Source organism: Palaemon carinicauda, chromosome 28 (genome assembly GCF_036898095.1).
Source record: "Palaemon carinicauda isolate YSFRI2023 chromosome 28, ASM3689809v2, whole genome shotgun sequence".
NCBI lineage: Eukaryota > Metazoa > Arthropoda > Malacostraca > Decapoda > Palaemonidae > Palaemon > Palaemon carinicauda.
This window is the reverse complement of record NC_090752.1, coordinates 37,758,647-37,776,146: the sequence shown is the minus strand read 5'-3', so window position 1 is coordinate 37,776,146 and position 17,500 is coordinate 37,758,647. Positions and strand designations below refer to the sequence as shown.

At 33.9% G+C, this 17,500-nt stretch overlaps 1 protein-coding gene across 1 annotated transcript in view; it reads right to left on the bottom strand.

The window, feature by feature from the left end:
• Nucleotides 1–17,500, bottom strand: part of LOC137621773 (uncharacterized) — a 167,857-nt gene that overhangs the window by 116,980 nt on the left and 33,377 nt on the right. The window contains exon 2 of the mRNA XM_068352282.1: nt 12,694–12,741. The gene's annotated coding sequence lies outside the window, so the exon portion shown is untranslated. The remainder of the gene's footprint in view (nt 1–12,693; nt 12,742–17,500) is intronic.

Genomic DNA, 17,500 nt, shown 5'->3' with positions numbered 1-17,500 from the left:
GACAACACTGAGATTGCCCAAAATTTTTTCTTCACTCAAGGGGTTAACTACTGCACTGCAATTGTTCAGTGGCTACTTTCCTCTTGGTAATGGTAGAAGAGACTCTTCAGCTATGGTAAGCAGCTCTTCTATGAGAAGGATACTCCAAAATCAAACCATTGTTCTCTAGTCTTGGGTAGTGCCATAGCCTCTGTACCATGGTCTTCCACTGTCTTGGGTTAGAGTTCTCTTGCTTGAGGGTACTCTCGGGCACACTGTTCTATCTAGTTTCTCTTCCTCTTATTTTGTTAAAGTTTTTATAGTTTATAAAGGAAATATTTATTTCAATGTTGTTACTATTCTTAAAATATTTTATTTTTCCTTATTTCCTTTCCTCACTGGGCTATTTTCCCTGGTGGGTCCCCTGGGCTTATAGCATCCTGCTTTTCCAACTAGGGTTGTAGCTTAGCTTAATAATAATAATAATCATGTGTGTGTGTGTGTATGTGAGTGTATGTACATATATAGCAAATATTTGAATAATTGTAAGAGCTATTAGAAATACCTACAAACACACACACACACACACACACACATATATATATATATATATATATATATATATATATATATATATACTGTATATATAACACACACACACACACATATATATATATATATATATATATATATATATATATATATATGTATATAATGTCACTTAAAAACTATAGGTAAAATTAATTTCACTACAGCAATACCAATGACGTATAAAATTAATAAATTCCCACTTAAAATGCAAATGTATTATTACTGTCAGAAAGCTATATGACAATTCATAATTTTTGCCCAGCGTGAACGTTATTGCAATATTAGCATTAAATGGGCGTTCGCGCAAGTATACGAGAGATCTCGCTATAATTGGCTACGGTCCAAATACCATTTTTTTTTTTTTTTTCAGCACAGCAAGCGGTTCTAGTGCTGACGAGTGAGTGCTTCAACAGGGTCCATCTTTTGATCGATAAATGAGAGTGAATATTCCAAGATATATTATTTCTGATTATCAACTCTATCGATAAATAAAAGTGAATATTCCAAGATATATTATTTCTGATTATTAACTTCGTAAATTCACGCTACAATACTATATACATCTAAAAGTATAAGGCACTATGTAGGGTTTTTTCATGGTTTCCCAATAGCCGTGTACATTTTTGTAACCAATGCTATTTTTAATCCTTGACAACTAAGGAACAAAACCTGAGGTGGTTCCATTTTTTTTTTTCATTCACCCCTGTGATAGCCATCTTGAAATTGAAGATGAATGGCTCCGAACACATATTTTTTTATTTGATATAGTAAATGATGAGTCAAAATATATGTAGTTAAGGCTGAAAAAACGAATTAAGTTGGTCTTAACTATGAAAAATGCTACTATGTATGAATTTTGGGCGCCAGTATTCAAAATCAATGATTTTTATTGGAAGACACAGCAGACTTGCTAGGGCAAGTGTGCTTTTCATGCGGGGTATCAAGCTTTAAATTGAAGTAAAGTGCTATAATGTGATACAGTTGTTCAGGAAGGACACTTTTATATATTATTATTATTACTAGCTAAGCTACAACCCTAGTTGGAAAAGCAAGATGCTATAATCCCAAGGACTCCAACAGAGAAAAAATAGCCCCGTGAGGAAAGGAAATAAGAAAATAAATAAACGATATAAGTAATGAAAAATTTAAATAAAACTTTAAAAACATTAACAACATTAAAACAGATATTTGATATATAGACTATAAAAGGACTTATGTAAGCCTGTTCAACATAAAAACATTTGCTGCGAGTTTGAACTTTTGAAGTTCTACTGATTCAACTACCCGATTAGGAAGATCATTCCACAACTTGGTCACAGCCGATATAAAACTTCTAGAGTAGTGTAGTATTGAGCCTCATGATGGAGAAGGCCTGAATATTAGAATTAACTGCATACCTAGTATTACGAACAGGATGGAACTGTCCAGGAAGATCTGAATGTAAAGGATGGTCAGAATTATAAAAAAAAAATCTTATGCAACATGCATAATGAACTAATTGAACGACGGTGCCAGAGATTAATATCTGGATTAGGAATTAGAAATTTAATAGACCGTAAGTTCCTGTCCAACAAATAAAGATGAGAATCAGCAGCTGAACACCAGACAGGAGAACAATACTCGAAACAAAGTAAAATGAAAGAAATAAAACACTTCTTCAGAATAGATTGATCACCAAAAATCTTGAAAGACTTTCTCAATAAGCCAATTTTTCGTGCATTTGAAGAAGACACAGACCTAATGTGTTTCTCAAAGTGTATTTGCTATCGAGAATCACACCTAAAATTTTAAAAGTCATACAAATTTAAAGAAACATTATCAATACTGAGATCCCAATGTTGAGGAGCCACGGTCCTTGACCTACTTACAATCATCCTTTGAGTTTTGTTAGGATTCAACTTCATACCCCATAATTTGCACCATGCACTAATTTTAGCTAGATCTCTATTAAGGGATTCGGCAACCCCAGATCTACATTCGGGAGATGGAATTGATGCATATATAATCATCATATTATCGTTATATGATTCAAGGCTAGCAAAATACACACCAGGTAAGATAGGCAGATAATTAACATATGGCTTACCAATTCATTCTCAAACATTACTTCACTTCAAGAGACAATCCATTCAAAACATTACTTTAAAAGCATTGAAAGCATATTCTAATTGAATTTGATGCCTGCATTTAGTCATATGCTTTATCATTTGAGTCAAATAGGTCTTCCTCAGAGTTCTAATTCGGAAGTAAACTTCACAACCGTCTCTTCCCTCACAGTTGAACAAGTCAGTACATGACAAGTGTTTTTCCTTGCAAGAGCATTTATGAGTACAACGGCTGATCCCACACACATATTTTACTAGCTGAACTATAGCCAATAGGGCAGCAGATATTTCAGATGATTTTGCTGCGAGTTTGCCGTTAGCCATTAGACACCAGCCGTACTTACATGGGTCTAGCTACTTGGGATTAGGTACTAAACCCTGATGCCAAACATTAGCCTATATATATGCCCAAAGAATATACTGGTGCTATGCTCCAGATGTAGGAGGCAGTTTGTTCACAATTGAATTAGCAGTGAAATGGCTCCAATGAAGTTCTGCAGGGGTTTTCCTTTGGTTTTTCCCTCTATTCATCAGTTGACATAAAATTTTCACACAGGGACTGTACGCTGACAAGTAATTTTTCATCCCTACCCGAATTTGCCAGAGCTTGCACTTTAGGTGAGCTGTGGTAAAATACTTTAAATGCAGTTTTTTTACCCTTTCCATAAATCTGACCACAGGTGTCAGACTCTATGATACAATGAAAGTATGAGAGAACTGCTACCTAAGGAAACCTAGGTGGTCATATATAGGTTTCAAGTAGACAATTCTTTGATCTCTTCTTCCAAACACAACAACAGTATGGATCCGAGAGCTTGATATTATCGAAGGGCCAGTACCAGTACTTCTGTGTCTTGTGTGAGGAAATGGACCACTTTCACTTCTACATTTACTTCAGTTGCATGCAACATCATCATGGTATCAGCTTCTGTCTGGGAGCTTACGACAGTTTTGGGAAAATGTACTGTGTTGGATTACACCTGTAGTCTGTTGACTGTCACCACTGGCTTATTGACCTCGAGGGTCTCATTAGCAAGTTACAGAGTCATCGAATCTTTGATGAAATTACAGACCAAATAAGTCTTAACATTTTGTATGGGTGCTGTATCATTAACTTGGAATACAGTAGTGCAGCCTTGATTTTTACCAAGTTGCATGATATTCTTGACAGAATCAGCACAAGCATAATTATCAAAAATTATGAGATAGCCTTCATACTCATTGGACCTTGCAATTATCACTCTCATGAACTTTTTGGCAAGTTCCTTGCAGGGTTTTGGTAGTGCTATAGCGACAGCTTCATGAACAATTGACATTCCATCTTCAATGAGATAAGCATGTTCAAGCACTGTGAAATCAGATTGTTTATGCCGTGGTGGAATTTCCCCAGGAATATGCAACAGTTCACTCTTGCAAGTGCAAGTAATCAGTGATCCATCCAAATTTATTAGGTAGTCATTAGCGGTAGAAAATTCGTAGGTGGATAAAACTTTCTTAAGACCTTTTTGACAATTTGACTTGGCAATGGTCAGCATTCAAGCAAAAAGGAAACTTGTGTCCTTCATAGGAACATCTTTTGGAATCTTTTAAGGTTAGCATGTTTGCATGCATTTTTCCAGTTCAGAAACTGCTTCTTCATTACACTCCATAAATTAGTAATATCACAAATCCTTTCTTTCACAAAAAACCCTCCAATGCTTGTTGTCCCTTATTTTCCATATTCAATATGTCCTCTTGAAGACTTTCAGGGGTCATTTATCTTGCCAATATGCTGATGAACATTTCTGAAGTGTCTGCAAATGGATTGTGTCTACGACACGTATCAACCTCTGTACACTTTCTGTCTGTGGCAAAACATTGCTGGTGTCACATGTTGATGATGAGCACTGGGTAAATGTGTCATACCAAGCATTTCTTTAACTTCTGATGCCAAATGCCCAACTTCTGAAGTAGCCATGGAAAATTTGAAAAGTGTTATAGGCTGGTTGGTGATTCCCATCAAGATACCTTCTCCCTTTAGGATTTTGTTGAAAAACTCTTGCCCTTGATTAATGTCAACAAAGGTGAAAGGTATACTGTTGGTTTTCAAAGCAAAGCTTCCAGCAAACAGCCTTTCCAACATGATGTCATTGGAAGCTCGGGTGTCATCCACCCTTGCTAGGTATTCTGTAGATGTCCTATGCATAATCTAGTCTGTTGTAACTAGAGAAGCAGCGGCACATATTCTCCAGTGATGACAAGTATAAATAAATGTTTGGCTTATTTACTAAGCGGATGGAGTTCATCAAAGTTATAACTTGCCACAAAGTTCATCAAAGTTATAACTTGCCACATATACACCCTTGCCCCATTGGTAGAGTGGCAACTTACTATGAGTTATCCAGCTGCTTCTCTAAGATTTGTTGCTCAACTACCATCAGAAGTTTTTGATAAACTTTCTTGACATCTGTTTTGGTCTCAAGTTTCAGATAATTCAGGCAAAACTTCAGATAGAAAGATACTTCCAGAGCCATCTCATGAGCACGCACAGCACGGATGTAATGATTTTCGTTAAGTATCTAAGCAACGGTTATGCTATTGTACAAATCCATGCTCAATGCTTCATCGAGATCATTATTTTCTAGTTTACCTAAGCATCTCTGGCAACATAGCACAATGGGAAGTCAACCAGGATACAGCATCCATTTGCCTGCATACTTTTCATTGAGGTACTCCTCCTTGAGAGCCCTTTTGAACAAATCCATGCCCAAAGTCCCAAATTATGTAAATTTTGACATATCATATTATGTCAATTAACTATAAAGTTCAGAAGGAACTGACATTTTTGGGGTAGCCATCTTTAAATCCAAGATGGCCACCATAGAAGTCATAGGAAAAAATGAACCAACTTAGGTTTTGTTCCCTAGATTATAGGTATAAAAAATCATTGTTTCCAAAAACATACCCCAAAGTTAAGATACATTACACAGTGCCATACACTAGAAGTGCAGTGCTTAATTACATGATTGTCAGGAAATTCGTATGACTAGCATAGATTTAAGGCGGTCTTTGGCTTACTTAATCATAAGGCCCTTGTTTTCAAATTTAAACAAATGGAGTAGATAGGTCTTTTCTGAGTATGAATATCGAATCTATAAGTAATAGATTGCAATGAATAATTACTGATGGGTACCAGAGTGAATAAAATAATGTAATATCTGCTGTTCCATAGGTTAATATTCTCTGCCAATTATCTTTCATATACGTATTTGTGGTTTGGCCTAAAAAATAAGTTTATTGCATATGATGCTACTCTCTTTCCAACAATTCAATCCCCTCAATGTAGACCTGTGGTTGCTGAATCCTTCAATAGAGATCCAGCTAATATCAGTACATGGTGCAAATCATAAGGGAATGAAATTGAACCTTAACAAACCTCAAAGTATAATTGTGAGTTGGTCAAGGACAGTGGCTCTTCAACATCTAGATCTTTGTATTGACAATTTCGTTTCAACTATGTATAGCTCATATAAAGTTTAAGGAGAGTCTTGATTGCAAATTTACTTTTGAGAAATACACTCAGCTTTTAAGATCTTAAAGTATTTGATCAATCTATCCTGATTTTTTTTTCAATTCTTTCATTCTACTATGTTATGAGTATTTCTCTCTTTTCTGGTCACTAATTGCTTACTCTCATCATAATATCTTGGACAAAAACTTGCTGTATATTAAATTCCTTGTCTCTGATCCGGATATTAATCTTTGGCAAAGTCGTTCAGTCATTTTATTGTGCATGCATACGATTTCTCATAATTCTGAACATCCTTTGCATTCACATCTTCAGACTGTACTATACTGTACGTAATACTAGATATGAAATTCATTCTATCAGTATTGCCCTCACCGAAAAGCTCAATACTACACAGTAACTTAGAAGACCTATATCAGCTGAAACCAAATTGTGAAATGATCTTTCGTAATATTTAGTTGAATCGGTGAACTTCAAAATTCCAAACTTGCTCTTTTCTGTTGAACAGTATGACATAAGTCTCATTTATAGTTTATATATGACTGATTTGTTTTAACGCTGTTACTGATCTGAATATGTTTCATATTTGTTTTGTTTCTCATTTAAAGTTTTTTTAACCAAACTTCTCTATATTTCATATTTGTTTTATTTCTCATTTAGAGTTTTTTTTAACCAAACTTCTCTTATATTTCATATTTGTTTTGTTTCTCATTTAGATTTTTTCTAACCAAACTTCTCTATATTTCATATTTATTTTGTTTCTCATTTACCTTTAGTTTCGATGCTTCTCCATTTCCATTCCGCACTGGGATGCTTATCATATTAGAGTCCTTGGACTTGTAACATTCTACGTTTCCAATTAGGGATGTAGCTTGGCTAGTAATAATAATATCAAATTCATGTAGTGACAAATATCAACGCTACTAGTATTGAAAACAATAATACGCCATACGAATAGCTGTTGTAATAATAGTACTGATGATATAAATAAACTTCGGAGTAATATTATCAGCGTTAATAATCTTAACCCTCGTCAACTGAAGCAAATATTTGGAACTGATAACCTTATGAAAATAAAACAAAAAGATAGAAATTTGCCAAAGGAAAAATAGAAGTGAAGTGGATCATTGGTTTGCAACCATATATCAAGTTAGTACCTATATTGATGATGGTTCCCATATTATCTAAATGGTTTTCGATGACCTTCTGTGTTGCATAATATCAGCAGAGACTGTGAACTTCCTTCCAGGGAAGTAACTAAACATATTATCATAACACGAAGTTATAATCGGAGTTTGGTTTCACTGTCTATCATATTGCCGTTTGCTCAAAATTTGCGACGTCTATGAAAAATGTTAGGAGTATAAGTTCATTCGAATTTGTGTTAAAATCTTGCATGCTGCTTTCAAGGAATGTGGCGTTTCTTCGAGTGCATGTGAAATGTAATTTCCATCTTCTAGTATATGATTTTAAATTCAACATTTAAAGTAAAAATCGACCAGGCACTGGAGTCACTGAGCACTGAGATGAGTTAGAACTATTTCGTCGACATATCACAGCCCCCTAAAAGTTAGTTCAGCTTCTTAAAGAATCAGTTCAGTTTCCCAAGTAGTCAGTTCAGTTTCCTAAGGTGTCAGTTCAGCTTACCAAATAGCCAGTCCAATTTGCCAATTAGTCAGTTCAGTTTCTTAAGGAGTCAGTTCAGCTTCATAAAGAGTCAGTTCAGTTTCCCAAGTAGTTAGTTCAGTTTCCTAAGGAGTCAGTTCAGCTTCTCAAAGAGTCAGTTCAGTTTACCAAGTAGTCAGTTTAGTTCCTAAGTAGTCAGTTCAGCTTCCCAAAGAATCAATTCAGTTTCTCAAGTAGACAGTTCAGTTTCCAAAGAGTCAATTCATTTTCCCAAGTAGTCAGTTCAGTTTCCTAAGTAGTCTGTTCAGCTTCCCAGAGTAAATTCAGTTTCCCAAGTAGTCAGTTCAGGTTTCCAAAGAGTCAGTTCATTTTCCCAAGTAGTCATTTCAGTTTCCTAAGGAGTCAGCTCAACATACCAAAAAGTCAGTTAAGTTTCCCTAGGAGTTGAAGCTAGATCAGTTTCTCAGTAAATCACTTCAATTTCCCCCCTATGGAGAAGATCAATTTCCCGGAAAGGCGGTTTAGTTCCCCAAGGAGTCAAAGTCAGTTAGGTTTCCCTAAGAGTCAGCTTAGTTTCCCAAGCAGTTTGGTTTTTATAACGGTCGGTTCGGTTTCCCAAGAAGTCAGTTGAGCTTGTAAAATGAGTCAATTTAGAATCAGGTCGGTTTCTCAAGTAGTCAGTTCAATTTCCCGAGGAGTCTGTTACCTTTCTCGGCGAGTCAGTTTCAATTTCCTAGGAGTCTAGACAGTTTGCAAGAGTCAATCATGTCCTTCTTTCATACTTTGTTAGAAAAAACGTCTTATGATAATAAAGTGGTTACCTCAATAACACAAAGCTTGGTATAGGGACACCAAGAAGCAAAACATAAGGCAAATATAAGTGTATACCTCTTGTGTAACGCTTTTTTTTTTTTTCTTTTTTACCAACACCTGGTACATAGGAATAAAAGTGAAGTATAGTAGTAAAATAATAGGAAAATATTTTTATTTTCTGCTACTATACGAATTGCGTATTTAAAGTCATATTTATGAGGGGAATTGTGTACATTTGGATGAGGTGGTCCAACAGTTGTTGTTGAATTATGAATGCACCAAAAGGAATGCGTAACAAATTTTAAATTACGAGACCACAAACTTAACGGCTGCTCCCAAAGAGCACATACCATCACAACAGGCCGGAACTCTTTATCGGAAAGTCCAATGACCTAACCGCCAAATCCTGAAGATATACAAATGTCTTAAACTCTAGTAAATATCAACTATGAACAAAGTATAAATTCCAAGGTTAATCATAGGAATGCATTCATTCCATTGACTTGATTTGGGCCACGAAAGTTTTATGTACGTCAAAGCTGGTATTAAAAGGATGAATAAAAAATTCAACCAATTTTGTCTACCTCTTTTCAATAATAATTCATCGCGATCCGAAATATCTCCCATCATCCTTAAAACAACTACTCTTGGGCGATAGTTTGTCAACTTTACGATTAAGACATTCAATATCCTTGCTCAAAATGAGGGTAGTCAAGCGATGCTAATTTTCTAGCCTTGGCATCCGACCTCCCTTGATTCTCATTCAACGCACAATGCTTCGATACAAGTCTAAAGTTGACTCTTATTAGTATCGCACAAACCGTCTCTCAAATGACATTACCATTCCGACTCCAAAGATTTTACACGCTCCCAGCATAATGAATCGATATAAATCGCATATATTCATATATACGGATTTAGCTTAAAAACCTATTTATAACTAAATTAATATTTACACATATATATCTATCTATCTATCTATCTATCTAGATATACAGTATATATATATATATATATATATATATATATATATATATATATATATATAGCCTACACACATAAATATATGTGCTGTTGATAAAAGATAGGAATTAAAATTGCAAGCATTTTCATCTCGTACTCCATTTTCTATGTCCTAAATCACTGCGACATGAGACCATATATTTGCGACACACACACACAGACACACACACACACATATATATATATATATATTTATAAATATATATATATATATATATATATGTGTGTGTGTGTGTGTGTGTGTGTGTGTTTATATACAATAATATATACACATATACATAATACTTTATATATATATATATATATATATATATATATATATATATATATATATATATACATACATATATATACACACACACACACACATATATATATATATATATATATATATATATATATATATATATATATATATATATATAGTGTGTGCAAGAACACTGAGAAAGATAAACCTGTCAAGGCGCAATCTGTACACCAACAAGTTACATGAGACCGTAAAACTTTCGGTGGAGTAAATGCTTGTCATGATCCCAGTAACCTCAAGGGTACACATCGACACGGTGGGAGTACATGTGACAAGAACATAATACTTCCCTCTAGACTCTAGAAATTATGAAACTCTGTTGATAAGCAAAACACTACTATAATTCTGTAAATTGTTAGAAATTCTTGATCTATTTTTACATTTTTCTTTAATACGCAACAGTCGTTGCTGCATTTAGTGGTTTATTGTAGTATGAAGGATGCTTCTATCATGAGAATTATTTCTAGGTTTGAATAATTCAATTCTTGAAGACAAAATTCATATTTGTATTTAACTAGAAGATCTTATTCATAAGTATTATGATATATAAAGAAGTGGAGAAAAGTGTACAACATTGGCTATTTCATTCATATATATATATATATATATATATATATATATATATGTATGTATATATATAGATATAGATATATATATATACACATATATATATATGTGTGTGTGCGTGAGTGTGTGTACGAGCGCGCAAACAACACATACACATACATGCATACATACACACACACACACACACACATATATATATATATATATATATATATATATATATATATATATATATACTGTATCTATGCAATACCAAAGGCGACAAATGAATCAGAACATCCCACACCTTCCTCTTTACGCACTCAATTATGAATGAGAGACGAATACGCCGGCCAGAAGGAACCTTCTCTAATGACCCTACATCGAACAGAGGTCCGCTGCAGTTATGTTATTTACTTGGGGGTCACTGAAGCCTTGAGGCGTAAAGATACTGAACATAAGAGGAAGAAACGGGGGAGTGGGGGCGAAGATAAGGAGGTAGAGGTATATACATATAGGAGGGGGAAACAAGGGTCGTTGGGAGGAGATAAATGGAAGGGAGAAGGAGAAATAAGGGGAAGGAGGGGATAGGCAGGAGAGGAAAGTAGAAGAAATGGATTGAAGGGGAAAGAGAAAAAAAAAGTGTTAAATCTAGAGAAAAGGATAAGAAAGAGAGGAAGGGTGAGATTGAGGAGGAAGACGGAGAGGGAAATGACGTGAGGTTTGGGGAAGGAGAGAGAATGGAATGAAAGGGGAGGTGGTGAAGAAAAAAATAAAGGGGGAGATGGGAGGGAATCGGAAGGAGAGGGAAAAGAAAGGAACGTAGTGAGCATGAAGATAGGGTGGAGTAGGATAAAGGAATAGGGAAAGGAAAGGAGGAGAGGGGTGAAAGGAGGGAACGATCCCAGGATGCTACGTGTGGATCTGCGTAGAAGCTTGGGAGAGAGGAGAGAGGGAGGGAAGGGAGGGGTGGGGGGAAGCTTTTGAAGGGGTTACATTCCACGATTAACTCAGGAGGAAGTGAACCGGAAAGCCCTGATTGTTTTCTTCATTACGTCAAGGGGAAATGAGGATGAGGAAACTTTGATTTCAAGGTAAAAGACAGGAAGAGAGGGTCACATATGTCAATATTGAAGGGGGCGCGTGATACACATCGGTAGGGCTTCGCGCGGGGCAAAAATGATACGCAGTGATCAAATCACAATCTGAGTGGACACGCAGAGTCTTGCGTAATGAGAGTATGACGCGTTCTGACCGGAGGAAAATTTCGACTGACAATATTCGTAAGTCCCATTAGGATCCCGATTCGTCTAACCCAAATATACAATTGAAATTCATTTGAAACCACTTCAAGTTGAATGTTCCATTTGCACGAGATTTTTCATAATTTGGAACATCTTATGCATTTAGATCTTCCTATACTGCACCATATAGTACGAATTACAAGTTATGCAGATCATTATAAGTCTTTCCGTTTCATCATACGCCTCAATACCTAACAGTATTCTCGAAGTTTTATTCCAGTTGTGACCAGATTGTGGAATGATCTTAATCTGGTGTTTGAATCGGTGAAAGTTCAAAAGATCAAAATTGCTGCAAATCTTTCTCTGTTAAACAAATTGACATAATTCTAGTTTCATAATTCATGTACATATTTACTAAACGTTGTTGCTAACCTTAATATAGTTTATAATTTCTGATCATTTCTCATTTATAGTTTACTTGTTACATGCCAATTTCCTTTTCGCACGGGGATGCTTTCCCTGTTGGAACCCTTAAGCTTGTATCATTCTTCTTCTCTGACTACGGTAGAAGTTTGGGTAATAACAACAAAAATAACAATAATAATATTTAAACACACACACACACACACATATATATATATATATATATATATATATATATATATATATATATATATATATATACATATATATACATATATATACATTTACATATATATACATATATATATATATATATATATATATATATATATATATATATATATATATATCTATAAGACAAGAATCCGAAAGAGAAGGGTGTTGTAAGAAGACATGGACATGAAAACGAGAAAGTGAATATTGCAGATGTGCCTATCAACAACTGAAAATAAAAATAAGATAATAAAAAAGAATACTCAAATGATGAAGAATCAAATATAGCATGCAATAAAATTGTCAAACACTCACCGTTAAAATGCCAAGAATGAAGCTGCAACTGCGGCAAGGCGAGGATAACTGAAAAAAAAAGAGAAATAAGTGAATACATTTCTGATAAAGTAATCTTAAAAATGTAATTAATGATAGAGACTTGAGTATATGATTAATAAAAAAAAATATACTGATATGATTTTTAAACAATCAAAATTTTTATTATGTGGAAACTTATTCGACTACTTTCTATCGTACGCATCGAGCTGTAACGAAAACCTTTTACGTCTTTAGTAAAAGAAAAAAAAAATGTGTATGGACTTGGACGATACATTGTTGCAGAGATATATAATTATAACGCTTGGGATAAATCCAGAATACCTATTACTAACCAAACCGAAGAAAGCAATAAACTCGGGATTCACACTTTATTTTCCATTTTTTAATTCATTCATGCAGTTGTGGAACCCTGTGTTTAGAATATACTTATAATCAACATGACTACGGCAAAGTGTAGATTTACAGGGAACTGCCCTTGAGAAAACAAATCATTACTAAATCTTGCAACAAACGTTAGCATGTAGTTGCAAAAGGACAATATGTCATAACAAGGTTCGAAAGACGATGTTCGCAATGACTCGTAATTCGATGTGCATTTAAAACGTTAACAAATGAATTAATAATATATTCTAGATAAAAAGTAGAAGATTACATAATCCCTTAGAATAGATGAAAAAAGATCAATATGATCCCAAAATGTGATGAAAATATCTGACCTCTCTAACGTGATTAAGCTTCTACAAAGAGAGCTGGATGAAAGGAAAAAATAGATCAAGCTTTTCATGTATTACCTTGAGAGATCAGAGATGATAGGCCTATCTGAGGCCTAATAAAAGGAAATGGATCGCTACAAAGATCAAAAGAATGGTGTAAAGATAGTGCGTCAAATGAAAAGGGCCACCTCTACAATGCCTTTTGGAGGGCTCTCCGAAAAGAAAAACTGAATACCACAAGTTATTTCCTTATTTATATACATTTATTTTTCATGTTCCCAAAAATTTTATGATCAAGACAATGTTCAATATCTTTTCTTGTTCGCTTGGCCCTATAATTTCCACCTCCCATAGAAGGAGGTTCACATGTTTACCTTAATTCAGGATCTTGGCTATCCATTACAGATGAAGTTGGTCCAATGCTTTTCCCAAACCTGGTTGCAAAAAAGAAAAAAGAAAGTGTTCTAACCATCAGGTTATTCACAGAATGGATCAGCAGAGGCGTAATGGGTGTACCCTCGTCCAAGTTTCGAACCTGGAATCTCTGCAGTCGAAGTGTTAGAGAATGGATGACATTCAAATAACTAAATTTAAATGAGAACAAAACTGAATTTATGGTGGTGGGCAAGAGAAACAGCGTGAGAAACTCAGGTGATATTCAAATGAACATAAATAATGACTCGATGCCGATATCTAGTAAAGTTCGAGATCTAGGTGTATTTCTTGACTGTAACCTGTCTCTAAATGCCCAAATAAATAATGTAATAAAAACTGCTGGTTATCATCTAAGAAATATTCCGTTTATAAAAAAGTACCTGAACGAAAATTCTGTGAAGAAACTTGTGATAAACTGTTATTACCAGGATTGACTACTGCAACTCTATCTATTACCATTTACCAAAAGGGCAACTTGAGAAATTACAAAATATAATAAACAGAGGAGCAAGACTGATAGGAGGTGTCCCACCAAGAGAAAGGATCACCCCTATACTAATCGATTTACACTGGCTGCCGATTAAAGCGAGAATTGAATTTAAAATATGTACAATAACTCACCAAGTTATCAGAACCGGGCGTCCAAAATACTTAAGAGAATTACTACATATTACTAAGCCAACAAATCGTGTCGACACGAGAATAGTTACAGATGGCTTCAAACTGTTGGAACCTAAATTTATGTCTACTTTAGGCTCCAGAGCCTTTAAATATGCGGCCCCGAGACTATATAAGCTCCCACGAAACATTCGAATAATTGAAGACATTAAGGCTTTCAAGAGGAAACTGAAGACTTTCTCATTTCAACAGGCATACAACAGTGACGATTTAACAGTAAATGAACAATACGCGATATGAAATGTTAAATACTCTGAACGAACAAGGTAAAACGACAGTGGAGGTCCTGTAGAGAGTGGGGTTCCCCTGCTTCTTAGGACCGGAAAAGCAGCAGCCATCAAAGTAAAGTAAAGTAAGAAGTCGAGAACGTGTTGCATTCATAGAAAATAGAATGACATTGTTCAAAGACATACAGAAGATAGATGAGTAAAATACGAAGGACAATAATTAAATAAATAAACAAATAACTAAATAAGGAAAACAAACACACGCTGATACTACATTTTTTAAAACAAATTAAAATTATAGGAGGGAATTATACAAGCTTTTCGTGTCATGGAAAATTCAGGATGAAAAATTTAAGAAAATTAACGAATTATGAGACACATGCCTCCCTCGCCCGACACCCTTGATATAAAAAATGAGCAAATGATACACAGAGACCATATTCAAGATGTTTTCAGTAACTTGTATACGTTAATTTAACTTAAAATACCTACTTGCTTTTACTTAGTTACATATTTACTAAGGCTATTCTTAATCACTATTTGTATCAGTGGTCAAGTGAGGAAATTACCAACAAGAAAAAATATAGCTGGCCTATCAACACAAACTCAATGTTGCTGAAACATTAACCAACGAGCCTCTACTTAGTATAAAAAACCAGGAATTCCATAAATCGCGTTCCATTTGAAGTTGCGCATAAAATTTGCAATACTTAGAATTGAGTAAAGTGTAGAATGTGGCAATATACAAGTTTTCTAATAAATTTGGCAGAAGAGATAGAGTACTAGAACTTAAATTATAATATAAATGTAAATTATAGCGAATAAATTCAAAATAATATTGAAGCAGCTAATAATGTTTGCAATAAATTATACAAAGCGAGACTTATACAAATTTCAATCTTGGATAATAAAAGTCATAATTTTTTTCACTCAAACAAAACTCGTCAGGAAAAGTAAAGTCAATGACGAAGTACAAAATATCCTGTATTCAATATATATATATATATATATATATATATATATATATATATATATATATATATATATATATATATATATATATATATATATATATATATATATATCATTCTCGCCATTCCTTCAAAATCAATCAGGCCATGAAATAGATTTTGTAATTAGATAAAGATATATTTGAAAGTAGAAAAGTGTAATTAAATACTTATATACTTTACACGTAGAAAAATGTAATTCGATATTGATATATTCGACACGTAGAAAAAGGCAAATTAATAACATATATGGATGTGAATGAATCGCTATTCCATCGAGGAAATCCCAGAATTCCTCATTTGCCGTTCATGAAACCTCTGTCATAACACTTTTAATTAGTCTGATTACGAGTCAGACAAACTTATTGCAGATCTTTGGAAAAGTAAAATAAGGAATTTCTTAAATTTTCATGTGCTTTTGTGACCCGAAATGTTATCGACAGTGTTAACTATTTTACCATCCTGAACAGATGTTGATAATTATAATTATTTACATAAAATATGATGAATAATATTTTGCATTTTTTAGAGATCTAATTACATTGATGTTTAATGTAATACATTAAAATTTTATAATTATTCTGCGGATACAGCATTAAATCATCAAAACAACTTTCATACGCAAAACCCATCATGATGTTTCATGCAAACGCTGAATATAGAAGGAAATTACACAATTTACAAGTGTATTATTCAAAATCTTGCTACATTCATTGAACTTCTTGAATTAACCGTTTCATAAACTTAGAGATTTTGTTACCTTTCTTAAAGTAAACAATCAACCGAACCTAACCAAGAAAAAGATTTCAACTCTGATTATAATGGCTGAACTTTGTTAATGTGATATAAGCATGTTAAAAAAGTATTGTCAGGAATTAAAATATACTAAATTAAAATATGCTAAATTAACATCGTCTTCAATGGGAATACTATACAGAATGAAATTTGATAAGCATGGGGGCTTTCTATAAGTTATACAGTATAAAAGTGTTTCTGTCAGAGAACTAAACAAAATGGTTTCAGCAAATTCTTTAAAACTTTCCCAGAAATACAAATGATGTCATTCCAATTATAAATGTGTGCAATGCTTAAATAAACACAAATAATCACCACAGATTTAGATTAATTTTATGATCATAATTGAACCTTTTAAAAATATATTACTTGCAGAGGATCAGTTCATGACTGGTAAAAAGTCCAACATATAATAATTTACTTTCTAAACATGTCTAAGTCTTTCATAAATAACTTAAAACGTAACAATAATAAATTATAATTGAGAGGATACAAAAAACATCTACAATCTATAATGTCACTTCTGTTATCTAATACATCTGAGGATAACCGTCAAAGAAACGCATGTAAAATTAATAATAAAGATCTCAAAAAAAAAAAAAAATCAATATGTTATAGGTACCAGGGGAGAGCAAGTGTATGAAAGTGCGCTAAGGAACAAGGTACATTGAGTGCCTGAAAGAGCCTATAACTGTACAACTGTCCTTTACATCCTACCAATGAAATAAACTGCAGTGAATACACAAGGCATTCTACCAATACAGAGAATGCTTTCTACATTACTACAAATAATATAATTGCATAAGACATAAAAAAAAACTTTTAACCACTACAATGAGTACCTATGAAATCTGCGATACAAAAAGTTCAAAGGTTTTAAAGGTCACTCATGAATGGCACAGGCAAGGGACAGTGACAATACCCTAGA